The 14,173-nt window shown below is 36.5% G+C and overlaps 1 long non-coding RNA gene across 1 annotated transcript in view; it reads left to right on the top strand.

Annotated features, from left to right (window-relative positions):
• LOC107200706 overlaps nt 1–14,173 on the top strand; it is a 150,759-nt gene that overhangs the window by 49,727 nt on the left and 86,859 nt on the right. The window contains exon 3 of the long non-coding RNA XR_004496077.1: nt 10,772–10,967. This is a non-coding gene — a long non-coding RNA (uncharacterized LOC107200706). The remainder of the gene's footprint in view (nt 1–10,771; nt 10,968–14,173) is intronic.

Consider the following 14,173-nt stretch of genomic DNA (forward strand, 5'->3'; position numbering starts at 1 on the left):
AGAGAAGAGAAGAGAAGAGAAGAGAAGAGAAGAGAAGAGAAGAGAAGAGAAGAGAAGAGAAGAGAAGAGAAGAGAAGAGGAAATGGTGTTCATCCATTCCTTGCTTCATTAGAAGTTCTTGTAATGCATTAGTCTCAAAAGATATCTGTTTTCCATGGTGCTTTCTCATCTTTAGCTGACCCCATTTTTCCTTTCATTGCCTAATAGACTGGCCTGGGAGGACCTCATTTGGATGGAAGGAGGAAACATTCTTCCTCAGATAGAATGAGGGCAAAACTAGTGATCTTCAGCAGCTCGATACACAAGCCCCAGTTACGTCAAAGCAAAGCCTGGGTGAGATTGTTAGGGAAAGAATTTCTGAATAAATCTATATGAAAGTGTCTGAAAAGGTTAATGTTCTTACTGGCTAAGGCCTCCAAAATTAATTTTTTTACAAGAAAATTTGTACACTATTCTCCTTTGAACCCATATGACCATAAATACATGCAAGAAATACCTTACCCCACTTTCTGTCAATCTTAGTCCTGTCTTTAAATATTCAAAATTTTAACAATCATAAAATATCTAAATGTGTAGAGGTTTCTGCAGTTAGCTGAGACTGACTTTCAAAGCTATGAGCTTTTTGATCTCCTAAAGATCTGAGAGCATTTTGTAGTTTACACTTGCATAGAGGTGTTTCAAAAGAGATATGATTATCTCATGTTCATAAAAAAGCATAATGAGTTATTTTTTTTTTAAATATACAAAGCATTTATTTGTGTGAATATTTTTACAGAAAAAAACCCAAAGTTTTATGAGACAAAAGATCCAAAGAGCATTAACTTTGAAAGAACATAAGAGCACATGTGAATTTTTTATTCATATTCTTTTTTATTTTCATATAAAGAGTGGAAGTGTTCCCTTAAACTGAAGAATGACTTTTCTGAATCAGTTTTCTGTCATCTTTAGTGGAAGAAAATACATATAAAATTTAGTGGGCATGAACTGACTGATAAGAGAAAGGTTGCAAGCTAAAAAGAAATACTGAAGACTCTTCAGATCTCTATTTTCTGGGTCATGTATGATTTTTGAACAATCTGTGTATGATTTAGGCGAATAGAGTTCATAATCAAGAGAAAAACATATTTTAAATAACGCTGTAAATAAAATGTCCATTTTCCTGAGTAAATTCTAGTTTGCATGCATAATCTAGATTACTTGAACTCATCAACAAAATTTAGTATACCCACATTTGAAGAAAATTGAACTTTGCTGAACTGTCAAATTTATAATTGCCACTCAACTAATTGTTTTTATTGATTTATTTTTTTTTCAAGAGAATAAGCAGGTCAGTCAGTTATAGAAAGTCTGATAAGGAAAAAAGATACATTCTTAAACATTCTCCACACAACGATTTTCTCCTCTAGAAGTGAAGGAAAAGCAATGTTGTCTTAAAATGTCTGTGCAGAATTGAAAATAATTTCTCATTGTTTTGGCAAAAGAATGTGGATAATATTGGTTGCACTTGAACTGAGTACTGTGATTTATTTTAGAGTCAGTGTTATTCAATTTGGTGTTTAGCTGCCTTTTCATCATCTCTGTACTTATATCCACTGAGAGTAGAAGTTGCTGGGCACTGCTTATGATTGCTTGGTATTTCCTACTGGTATACTATGTGTGTTCCTTTGAGATAGGAAATATGAATCTTTCCTGGAGCATATGTGGCCCCAAAATGAAAAACCCAAACCTCCAAACTCCCTCCTCCTAACCTCTCCAACAACTATTTTCAAAGGATCTCTCCAGCTCCCTTATCTCATTAGTACACCTGATGGCTCTGCCCAACAGCTTTCCCATCTCTCTTCAGGGCCCTAGAAATGTCCAAATTGACTGCTATAAGCAATGTGTTTGGCTGTTGTTTCAAGTGAAATATGGACAGAATGTAATTTTCTTTGTTTCAGTATCATATTTTTTAACTACACACTGTGGCCTGCCCAGAACATGTCTGATGAAACTGGAGAGCCTTATGCTTTCCTGAATTTCTAAGTACCACTATACTTATGTAAAGCTATTAACCAATATATGATGATTAATGTACCTAATGAGTGATCATCTCAGCTAAATTTCCATGCAAACCAGTACAGAAAGAAAAAAATGAAAAAACAAAAATGTGGTAGGGATGATATAGGTTTGAAACTTGTTCCCTTATATCACTGGTGTGTGAAGGAGACATACAAGTGATTCCAGGTACAGAATTCACATGCAGCCAAAGGGATATGTGATGTGCTAAATAACTACTACCAGCCTTCCATGAGACTTTCTTAGGTAGGTAAGTATTGCAGAAATTTGGCTTATATGTGTAGTGAATTTATTATCAAAATGCCATTAGGTAATGTTAGAAGATAATTTCCATATGCATATGAGAAAGACATGTACCAAAAAAGCTTCAGCTTAAACTTTCAAACATTGTAGTACAAAATATTGGTTTTTCAGAGACTTTAGCATACTTAAAGCATTTTCTATGCATCTTTCCCATGGCTTTAATTACAGATGTAACTATTCAGGACCTTTGAAAAACAAGCTTTATGTTTTTAAGATGATTACTCATCAAATTAGTAATTAGGACAGTCATTGATAAAAAGCTTAATACGAGTGACTTCACTTATCTGACACAGGAGTTTGTTGACAAAATTAGAGAGGAAATCCAATTCTCTGGGATGAAGGTTCAAACAATACAAGGTTTGGTTCCCTTTTCTTTTTTCTTTTTTTCTTTTTTTCTTTTTTTTTTGGTACAAATATGCCAACTTTTATTACAAATGTTTCTGGGGACTTACCATTATGAACTGTACCACCTCTCTTCACATGCAGAATACTGTACCTCATTAGAGTTCCAGCCTTCAGATCATATTATGCCTTTTCCTGCTGAGTTAAAAATCATTGTACTATCAGAAAATTTCTAATTATAATTGTATCAATAGTATTTAGAACTTGAAAAGAAGTAATAAATTTAATGTCAAATTCAAGTGGATGGAATGATTTGAGTTCACTTTACCTGTAAACATGTGATGTATTGTTCTGTCTCCATCTGTAATGACCTGCACATTTGCAGTTTTCTGTTTTAAGAGACCTGGAAATCTAATCCAAAGCTATACTCCCAGAGAAGATGTATAGTGGGCATGCACTTCCTGGGAGCACAATTAGAAGTCTTAAACTGCAGAAGGCTGCATTGGATTTGAGGCTGCAAAATTGCATTTCCATTGTTTCTAAAATTAGTGTCTGGCTCAACATGTACTACTTACAATATAGCTTTCAATATCTAGTTTGCATCTTTGTATCATGCTGACCCAAAATCTAGATGGTCAGATGTGGATGTAGAAATCTGACCACTATTAGCTTGATGAGTTTGTGCCTGGCTCTTGCATGGTCTAGATAAATTCCAAGGTACCTAAATGTTCTTTTATGTTTGACTGGCATTTAAACCTCCATTCACCCTTTAAATATCTAGGTGCATCCTAAATTCTGCTTGCAATTTTTCCTTATGTGATTTTTTTTGGGTATGCTCATAATGAGCCAGGTCCAAATACAGTCAAGCAGCTCAGTTCCAACTTCCCAGCTATCTCCTGGAACAAAGGAGATAATGCTTTATGATCTCTCTGACGCATTGTGAGCTCTCTGGGGAGAATGAGGACAGCCAGCAAGGGGAGGGAAAGCAAACTGAAGAGAGTCATCTGAGCCAGAGCTCCCACCTCCCCAAGGACTCCTCTAGCCAACAGTGAAGCCTTGTCTCCAAGGCTCTCTGATATTCACAAGTGCAGCAGAAGCATGGGAGTTGTTAGAATTGCTTGGGTTTTGTTCAGTATCCTACTTAAATGCAGTGTGCTGTGTTCTCTATCATTATGTCTGGGAGGAAGGTTACCAGACCAATTTTTTCTGAATATTTTTAGCTTATGCTGCTTTTTGTCCCTCAGTGTTTAGTGAAAGAACTAGAAAGAACAACAAGTGTTTTGTGAAATATTTCTCTTTGTCAGATTTTGATAGCAAATTTTGTCATTATTTCATCCACAGGTTTTCCACTAGAGAAAGGGTTATTCAGTCAAGCCCCCACTTTTTATCCTATCCACACTGGAACTAATCTTACTGGCAACAAACACAATCTTATTTGAATGAGAGAGAGTGAAAAGTGATATCAAAGTCATTTCTACATTTAAAAAAATATTTTAATCTGCTTTGCTCTGTTTAGTTTCAACAATGACTGTATTCAGTTTATCATTCCAGACATTTCTTCCTGTAAACTTGCTCACCAGGTTTTGAAAATAGTTTTTTTTTAAGGGAGAACTATTTCAAAAAAATGTTCCACTTTGTCTGAGAAACAGAGTCATGTGGGAACTGCTTGCTATCCCCTGAAAGGGTGTTTTTACTTAGAATTAATATAGCTTTATTTAATTTATGACATCACATGACATGATAAATTATGAATTAAAAATATCATTATTTTCTGTGTGAATGCTTGTCATCCATTTTGATAGAAAATTAATCCTGAAGCTTTTGATAAAAAGCTTCCAGCATCACATAGTAGCATCATTAGCAGCACAAGCTCAGAAAGGTCCTTTTGCAAATGGGGAGTCCTGGAATGTGCACTGCTCTTCTTTGTCTGGCTTTTATAATTTACTACATTTTCATGTATAATATATTTTATTCAAAGCTAAATAGAACAAATTGTTTACACTCAAACAATAGTTTATAGATAGCAGGATTTATGACATGTATGCTGCCCATCAGTTCTAGCAAGGAAAGAGGTTGGATTCAGTTCTAGCACGGATCCAGCTGCCAGTACTCTGTCAAAGAGCTTGTTTGTAAATTACTAATTTGCACATCTGCCCCAGCATACAATTTTAAATATTTTTTAAAATTATTTCTTAAAATTTCTTATTGTGCATTCATTTGCTTTCAAACTCAGTCAGACATGAAAAAATATCCTGGATGCTGTTAGGTATATGTCTGTAAAGAGCCTCTAGGTTTTTTTAAAAGACACAAGAATATTTTTTTTGTTATTTTAGTTTTTTGATTTCACTAGAAAAGATGAAGTAATGGGCTAGAAATAATAACACAAAGCTAAATAAACCCCTTTTTATCCTTGAACATTTGAAATTCTTTAGCTGAAGTTTCAGTCAAAGATTTGTGCTCTTTCTTCTTTTAATCTGAACTGATTCACCCATTCCAGTGAAGCTAAGAATAGATTTTCTGTCTTTGTATGATTCCTGACTGTCTGTAATCTGAAGAATTTAAAAAGGAATGTAATGACTTTTACATTTGCTATGGGGAAGTACTTGGAAGAAATTCTTTCTTTGGTACTCAGTTTTTAAACAAAGAATCTTGAGAACAGCTTCCAGCTTATTCAGCATCACATATAAACTGGATCAACAGCACCTCTTGGTTGAGTTTCTAGCTGTTCTGCTTGACTGAAATATCTCACACTGCATCTGATTTTCTCTTTTTACTGATTATAGCTTTTGTGGCTTTTGTTTAACCTAGGCTACGTTTTCAGTTAAGGGGAAAAGAAATGAAAGTAGGGGCAAAGATCCAGCGCTACACAGACATCATAAACCCCAGTAATATGAGCCAGATAAATATGGCTCAGAAAAACATGGTTAAACTTTATTGGTGAGTTTGCTTTTAATATGCTTTTCAGAGCAGCCAGTTTTGGTTGTTGTTCATTTCAAACAAGAAAGGTGAAATGCAATGAGAGCTACAGATAATTTGGGTGATCTGTGGCTAAGAGTCAACGTCTGCCTGCCTGCCTTCTTTACAACTATGACAGCTATTTTTGGTGGGTGAACTGTATGTTAGGAAGAGAGGTAGCTGCAAAGAAAGAAAAAGCAATAGCAAAGGGAAAAGCTTATTCAGACATTTCTGCCAGGGGAAAAAATATAATCAAGGAAAGGTCAAGCTAGAGGAGGTTCTAAGGGTAACCTGACAGTGCCCAAGGCTGAACATCTAAAATAAAATGCATTCACTGTAAACACACTTAGATGGTTGCTTACTCTGGTGCATATCATGTCAATTGCACCAATGTCTGGTGGGCAACTTGACAGCAATGTGTTTTCTTCACTGAAATTTAAAGAGGAAGCCGATTTAGAGGTGAGTACAGACAATGGGACGAGAGAAAAGAAATAAGAAGTTAAGTCCTGGGAAGTTTGCTGGGTTGATGCATGTGTAAACAGACACACAGCAGATCTTTGGTGATAATTAGGGTTTGACACTGCAAAAGTCTTTATCATCTCTTTCTAAGTCATGCATTCAACAAAGCATTTGCACATAGACAATTTCACAGTTACAGGTAGAGCTGTGAGAGACACTTTGACAATTTCCATAGTTAAATAAGTGCATATTTTAAGTGGCTTGCACTGAACCATTGTATGCCATTCAAAATGCCTTTTATAAATTGTAGACTCTAAGGAGGAGAAGCACATCAAATGTGCTAAAAGTTCAGACAAAATAAAGGTTATTGAAGGAAAGATTATTCTTTTGATAGACATCTGAGCTGTATAAATGTAGCCCTTTAGAGTAGAAGAAAAGAGAGAATGATCAATATAGCAGTTGCTCCAATGACAGTTCAGTGAAACTTTGAAAACATTTATTAGATATGTATTGCTATTTTCTTAACTGGATTATCAGAAGCAGCACACAATATGCCATTAATTTAGTCTGTTTAATGATTTTTTAAACAAAAGGTTTGTAAATTGATCTTGGCTGCTTAACAAACAGTAGGTTACATTGCCAATAGTTAGCAGAAGCAATGTTTTCTAAAGACTCCAAGTAAATCAAAGGGAAAATAGTTAGAGCAAATAGTTTTTTTTTTAAATTATATGTTTCAGCCACACTGAAGTATTTTTTAACGTTTTCTAAACTGCAGTAAAAACAGTTGTTTTACTGTTAAATTTGTGAGGGAGAAAAAAAAAAAACAAAACCAAAGCATCATTCCCAAAGGAAAGCCTCCAAAATGTTTTTTTTTTATTCCCTTTTTCTTTTTTTTCCCTTCACTTTTTAAACATAAGTCTTTAGGTTCATACAAGGAGTCACATATGGTCCTGTCAATGTAAAACAGGAAGACATCGTTTATTATTGAGAAACTACACAATAGATATATTTTGAAACAAACAGCCCTAAAATCCCCCAAACACTAACACTGAAAAAGGCATACCAACATTTTAATGGCAGCCTTAATTGTGCCTCTGTTCCAGTAGTCATTCTCTGTGCACTGTATCTGCTATAAAGAAAGTGTTCATTTGCAGGTGTCTTCGTTCCTTTTTCTTTGGTGACCAGTAAATAATCAGAAAAAAGATGGTCTTGATATGAAATAGATAGAAGGAAATTCAAGGTGGAAAACTATCTATTACATTGATTATGGATTCCCTTGGTTCTTCTATACATAGGCCGAAAGGCCATCAGAAAACTTGGAAACCAATACAACACTGAGTTTTAAAAGTGTCTTAGCTACTTTTCCATTTAGAGTTTTTTCTGCTACTATACCACTCAGGGATAAATAAGGTGATAAGGGTCTGGCAGTTTGTTAGAAACTGTGCCATGAGAGTCCAGTGATTCAGATCCAGACTTGAGCTCTCAATCAGCTCACTGGAGACGCTGACTAAGACAGCAGTTCTGTATAATTTCAGTTATTTTAGACATTGCTACGCTTACTCAAAATCACTGCTGCATTAATGTTTATGCTTGCCATACCTCAAGGCCTGCTGTTGGAATCAAAAAACTTTGGCATCAGAAGGACAATCACAAACTGGATGCCCAAGCGCCTGCCTCAGGTTTTTGACATTTTTATACATTTAATTAAAACTGTGTTTTCCACTATCTGAACTACAAAGCAGAATTGCAAAGCCTCAGGTTTACCTCCTGAATCATCATCCAGATGGGTGGGTATGGTTTTTATTCTAAAATCTTTATCACTGAAAAAGAGAGGAGAAGACTATTGTCTGCTTTTCAAGTCACGTGTGGAACTGCAGTACTGGCAGTCAGAACAATCTTGTTTTGACTTGCAAAATGAGCACAATTGATAAAGTCACTGAGGGAGAATAAATGTGAAATATGAGATACCATTTTTATAGCATCCTTTTTCTGATTATAACAGCCACTTTTAGAAAAAGTAACCTTGGCGATAATTTTATTTATTGTTTACATCCACTTTGAATAAAGTTGAGTTATGGGAATGCAATAAATAGTACCAACAACATTTCTAAACAAGCTGCTAAAATCTGTATTTCTATTCAGCTGCATAGGACAAATGTAAGGAATAACACAAGTTTATTCTCCTCAAGTGTACATGTGATCTTTATTTTTTCATTAAATCAGATCATTTTAGATTTTCACATATAATTGGCTTCATATATTAAATATGAATATGCTACAGATGGAAAATGTAAAATAAAAGCATTAAACCAGTTTGAATTATTGTAAAAATAGATTTGGACAGCTGAGTTTGATATCTATTGTAACTTAGGGATCTGAGGGGATGCAGTAATAAAACAGTTCTGGGACAGTGTAAAAATCAGAGGAGCTTTGCCCCGGCCTGTTCCTGGTGTGGAAGTTTTAGTGGTTGAATTACAACAGTGCAGTAAGTTCTCTTCCAAAGGGAAATGCAAAAACAGACTCCAGAAACCTTTGGAATAGCTGTAAGCTTTCATTAAAAGCAAGTATTTTAAGAGAAGCAAAAAACTTTAAACAACTTTCTGAAAACCCAATCTTTCTGTTATTTGCTTTCATTACTCTTGATTGTTTCTTCTGCTCACAAACTTAACTACAATAGATCAGATCAACTTATTTTTCCAATTATGTTAAATTGATAATAGTTACTATATTACAATTATATATTATGTTCTGATGAATAAAAATGGGTTCCTGATTTTGGCTGGAATAAAGCTAATTTTCTTCCTATTTGTTGGTATAGTGCTGTACTTTAAATTTAGGATCAGAATATTGACCCAAAAAAAAAAAAAAAAGATATTTTAGTTATTGTTAAGCAGTGTTTACACTAAATCAAGGATTTTTCCTTTATTCATATGACCTGACCAGTGATGAGGCTGGGGGAGCACAAGAAGCTGGGAGGGGACACAGCTGTGACAGCTGACATAAACTGCCCAAAGTTGTATTCCACGACATATGACATCATCTTGACTATACAGGAGGAAAGGTAGCTTTGGGGTGATGATTTGAAACTGACTGGGCATTGGTCAACAGGTCATAAGCAATTGCATTGTGTATCACATTTTTGGTATATATTATTATTATTATTATTATTATTATTATTATTATTATTATTATTATTATTANTATTATTATTATTATTATTATTATTATTATTATTATTATTATTATTATTATTATTATTATTATTATTATTATTTTGCTTCCTTTCTGTCATGTCATACTGTTTTTATCTCAAGCCATGAATTTTACCTTTTTTCCCTATTTCTCTCCCCTATCCCCATGGGACTCTGAGTAAATGAATGACTGTGTTGTATTTAAGCACCTGCTTGGTTAAACCACAATGGTCCTTTTCTGGTGCCCAACATGGGACTTCTTCAGCACTTGCCACCTCTTTCTCTAGAGGTATTATGGAATCTTTCCTTTCTGGATAGTCCATGACCACCATAGTCCAAAATTCCTGAGTGAGTGGGGTTTTCTATTTAAGCTGTGTGATCAGAGTGACCCACTTGCTCTGTGTAGAATCAGCTGCATGATGTGTAGAGGGGACCCTTCCTTTCAAACATCCAGTCCAACACTGGCAGACAGTGTGCTGGCAGGAGCTGTGCTTCATCACAAATAATTTCTGAAGCAGCTCAAACCACTATCTCTTTTTTCAGCTTGAGTGTAGCAGGTCTCAGATCTTTTGTATCCCAGACTCAAAAACTTAAAGGGTTGACCTAGAGACTCACCTGGTGCTTCCTGCCAGAGGTTCCAGGTAGAGATATTCCTCTTGGCTGTGCTGTAGAGCACATTTTTTATTGCTCTGCCTAAAGTGGCCCAAGATCTTCTGCATGAGCTATTTCCTGTTTGATTTTTTTCAAAGGCTTGTCACTGCTCAGGGCCCCATTTGAAATCATTCTTCTGGGTCACTTGACAGAGAGGCCTGACAATCTCACTGTAATTTGGAATATACATTCTACAAAGCTTGCAGCTTAAGAAAGCACAGCTGTTATTTTATTGGTCACATCCATTGATCCATTGACATCTGGTGCTGTTCATCTTGCCATTTTTTTTCTAAAAGCTGATTCTCCCATGCAGGTTTCATGACTTTGTTCTATGGCAAAACAGTTTTCAGGAGGATTCAGACAATTTTCTGCCCCTTCTCAAGACCCTCTTGTGCTATGTAGCGTGGCACAATAATATCATCAATGTATCTCAGATTTCTGTGGCTCCACTCTGTTCCACTGCATCTGTGGCAGATGGCAGTGCTGTGCTTCCATCCCTGAGGCAGCTGATTCTAGGTGTACTGGACACCTTTCCAAGTAAAAGCAAATTGTGACCTGCACTCTTCTACCAAAGGGATGGAGAAAATGAGGTATCAGTTGTGGCATCAGAATCACTGCTGGGGGAAGGGCGGGCAACAGTCAATGGGTGGTGAGCAATTTCACTGTGCATTGCTTGGATTTTATTTTTTTTATTATTAAACTCTCTTTTAAATTAAAATTATTATTATTATTGTTATTATTTTATTTCAATTACTAATTGTTATTTGAGCACACAGGTTTTTACTTTTATCTGATCCTCCTTTCCATCCCACCAGGACTGTGGAGATGAGGGCAGTGAATGAGCAGCTGCATGGTACCTGATGTGTCTGGGGCTAAACCACAACAGAACTATGAATAATTCACCCTTAAGCTGCCAGCCATATCCACCTGAGCCACTTCAACCCTAGCAGCCTGATCCACCTTCTGGATCTTGTTTTGTTCTCCAGTATCCTGGGTTAACCCACAACAATGGTGAGTGTTTAATTAATATGGACTTCAATTCTAAAAGTTAATCTTTGCAACCCAGTGAGATGGTGAAAGGGGTTCACATGCCTCACACCTTGTCATCTGGCCATTACTGTCCTCCTGCTGGAGAGCAGCACCCCTCTCACACAGCTGCAGAAGGGAACATTCTTCAACACCTCCCTTGTTTCGGTGTCGCTAACAAATGCACGTTGAAGGCTTCTATTGTTTTAACTCTACTGAGATTTGTGATGTTTTTTCCTACTCTGTCCCCTGGAGGAGTCACAGGCTGACAGCTCCAGATGCAGTTAGAAAGGGTGAAGAATCTGGCCTATTAATGGTCTTTACTGGAGCCATGAGACTGCTCCTAAGACTGTGGCTGTGAGGCAATCAAATGCTTAAAGAGATCCTCAGTTCTTGCATTTGCTAAAAACAGGTCCTGACAACCTTGTTCTTTAATTCTGAGCTCTTATATAGCATGTATTTTCCTTCTTCTGCACACACATTTTTATTCCGTACTTTTTCCTGCAATAATAATCTGAGCATTTTATCAGAAGGCTTGTCCATATGTTCTTTTAAAAATTTTATTGCTATAGCTAAATCCAAGGTAGTTTTCCCTTTCTCAGCTGGGATTTTAACTAGTGCTGTGACATAAACCTCACTAGTGCTCTTGCTGTTTGTTTACTTTCCAAGGACCCTCTATTACTGTGCAAAGAAAGAAAATTCTGTAATTTGTTTATGTCCTGCACAGTTTCTTTTCTTATAAAAATGAGCCATTTAATTTCTATCACAATGATTTAGGCCTAGTTATATTCACCTTGACTGTCAATTGCTCTTTTTTTCTTTTGTTTCATGCCCTAATCTGTGCTCTCAAGACATAACTGTTTTTCCAGAAAGCAAAATATGGGCTGATGAGGTGTCATTTTCTCCTAGAGGACTAATCTCTCTACAGACCATATTCACTCAGGGGTAATCTCACAAAAGTCAATGAAATTGCAGTAGAGCCACATCTGGCCCCAAAAGTCAGTCAATGAATCTACTTGTTACAGGGGTCTGCTTCTGCTTTCCTTCCTCTTATACCTCTTAAGTTTGCTGAGTGAATGACACTAATGGCCTGGTTCCAGACATGCCTGTTGTACTTATTGCTCGCTGCATTCCCCTTAGTTTAACAACTAAATGGCAGAAGAGAGGAAGAGAAAGGAATTATCTATCTTTTCTGTGATCCTGCTGGCTGTGCTTTGTGGGATGAGTGTGGGATGAGTGGGGGATGAGTGTGAGCCTGTCCTCTTCTTACATCCTGCTTGACGAGGACAGGAGGAGAAAGTGGCAAAGTGAGTGGAGATCTGTGGGAACGATGAGTTTGTGGATGATGAGATCATGCAACCGCACAGCAGAGCCCAGATCCCCAGAACTATGTACATTTCCTTTCTAAATCTCAACTTATCCTTGTGACCTTGGTTAAGTTAGGCAATCACAAGGCAAAGGAAAGCTAAACTGTTAATTTCTGTAAAAAAAAAAAAGACCCCACACGTTAAACCAAATGAAAACAGACCCTGAGTAATCTTTGCCTCAGTGTATTACAAATATAAAATAGATTTCTGAGCTCATGAAAACAAACTTCCCACATTACTGAGGAAAAGATTGATGCATGGGAAGACATTTCAGTAAAAAATCTTCTATGGCAAAAATTACCCTAACTTTTTTTACCCAGAGAGAGGCAATTAAATTTGGAAACAAATAACTGCTGTACTCACATATTTACAGAATTGATCTGTGCTATTCCATCAGTTCCCCTGCCTCATTTGACTCATTAAAACCCCTTATGAAATTTATAATGTTTAGCTCCCTTTGTCGTTTTAATTCAGCTACAGCCACTCAGAAGTCATTCTTGTATGACAATAAGGTTAATTCTTTAGCATAAGCACTATATGGGAGTGTAACTGGGATAACCAACCTGGAGGCAAATAGCATTAGGTTCATTTTCAGGGGTCTTCAAACACTTGTTTAGAATTGCCTGCAGACCTCGGGCAAAGCTGATCTTCAAAGTATGGGGCTTGTCTGAGGATGAAAGTGGGCATTGTTATACATAATTAAAGAGAAGGTCGAAATTGTTCATATATTTGCTTCAATGGGAAAAATATCACTTGAATATATTTTTTATTCACTAAAAAGAAACCTTCAGACTGTGTGCTAAAAGTGATGCTTTCATCAACATTGACATAAAGCTAGATACAGATCTGATCTACAGCTAAAAATACTCGGTAAATTGATTTCACTGCAAATAATAACAATAATGCTTCAAATTGAGCCATGTGAGCTTCTGCTGGTATTTTCTCTCCTGAGTATTGGTTTTATCTGTCTGCTGTCACCTCAGCAACATGAGCTTCTTTCTTTGTAGTTGAGAGAATTCCTAGGGACTTCAAACTACACAGATTTCCTTTTATTGACTTTAAACTGAAACTGAAAAACAACAGGAGAGAGGAATGTCAGCTCTTCAGCTGCACGGATTTTTTCTGTCCATAAATTCATTGTCTTCTGAAGAAAAACTCAGACTCATTTTATTGGAAAAGTTCCAGAGGTTGTGTGTAGAAAGACCACTGTAATGTTGTGGAACACCCCATTTATAAGTCTGGGGTGGAAGAATGCTGATGGTGACTTATGGTGAACAAAGAATTTGGAAGGGAATTTTCTTGTGGCAGTTGCAGTCCTGCTGGTTTTGTTAACCTAAACTCTCTATATGCACTTGCCTGGACATGACAGTGTAATTGATATGCATTATTAAGCTTGATATGGAATTGAGACAAAACAAACACAGGTTTTCTGTTCTTTAAAATGAAAGGTCTAGATAAACCATAGAGACACCAGTGTAGTTGTGAAGGACTGAGAGGGAAGCGTCGATACCTGAAGTGTCATCACAAGGTTGTGACTTTATCTCTGCTTCTGTTATTTTACGCTCAAATATGTGTTAGTGTGATTCTAACCCAGCAAAGCAAGCAAAGAAACTAAAAGCAACCTGTGCTGGGACTGAGTGGCTGCTGTCAAAACGGAGAAGTAGAACCTGACTCTCAGACACCTGATGGGCTGTGCCACATCACATCAGGCAGTTACACAACAAGATGTGTCAGTCTGATAAACTGATGGGTACAAGTGGTTCTTCAAAAGTTAAAAGGAAAAAGAAAAGAAGCAAATATTGTTGCCCCATCTCCTTGCATCGA

The sequence above is a fragment of the Parus major genome, chromosome 2 (assembly GCF_001522545.3).
Source record: "Parus major isolate Abel chromosome 2, Parus_major1.1, whole genome shotgun sequence".
NCBI lineage: Eukaryota > Metazoa > Chordata > Aves > Passeriformes > Paridae > Parus > Parus major.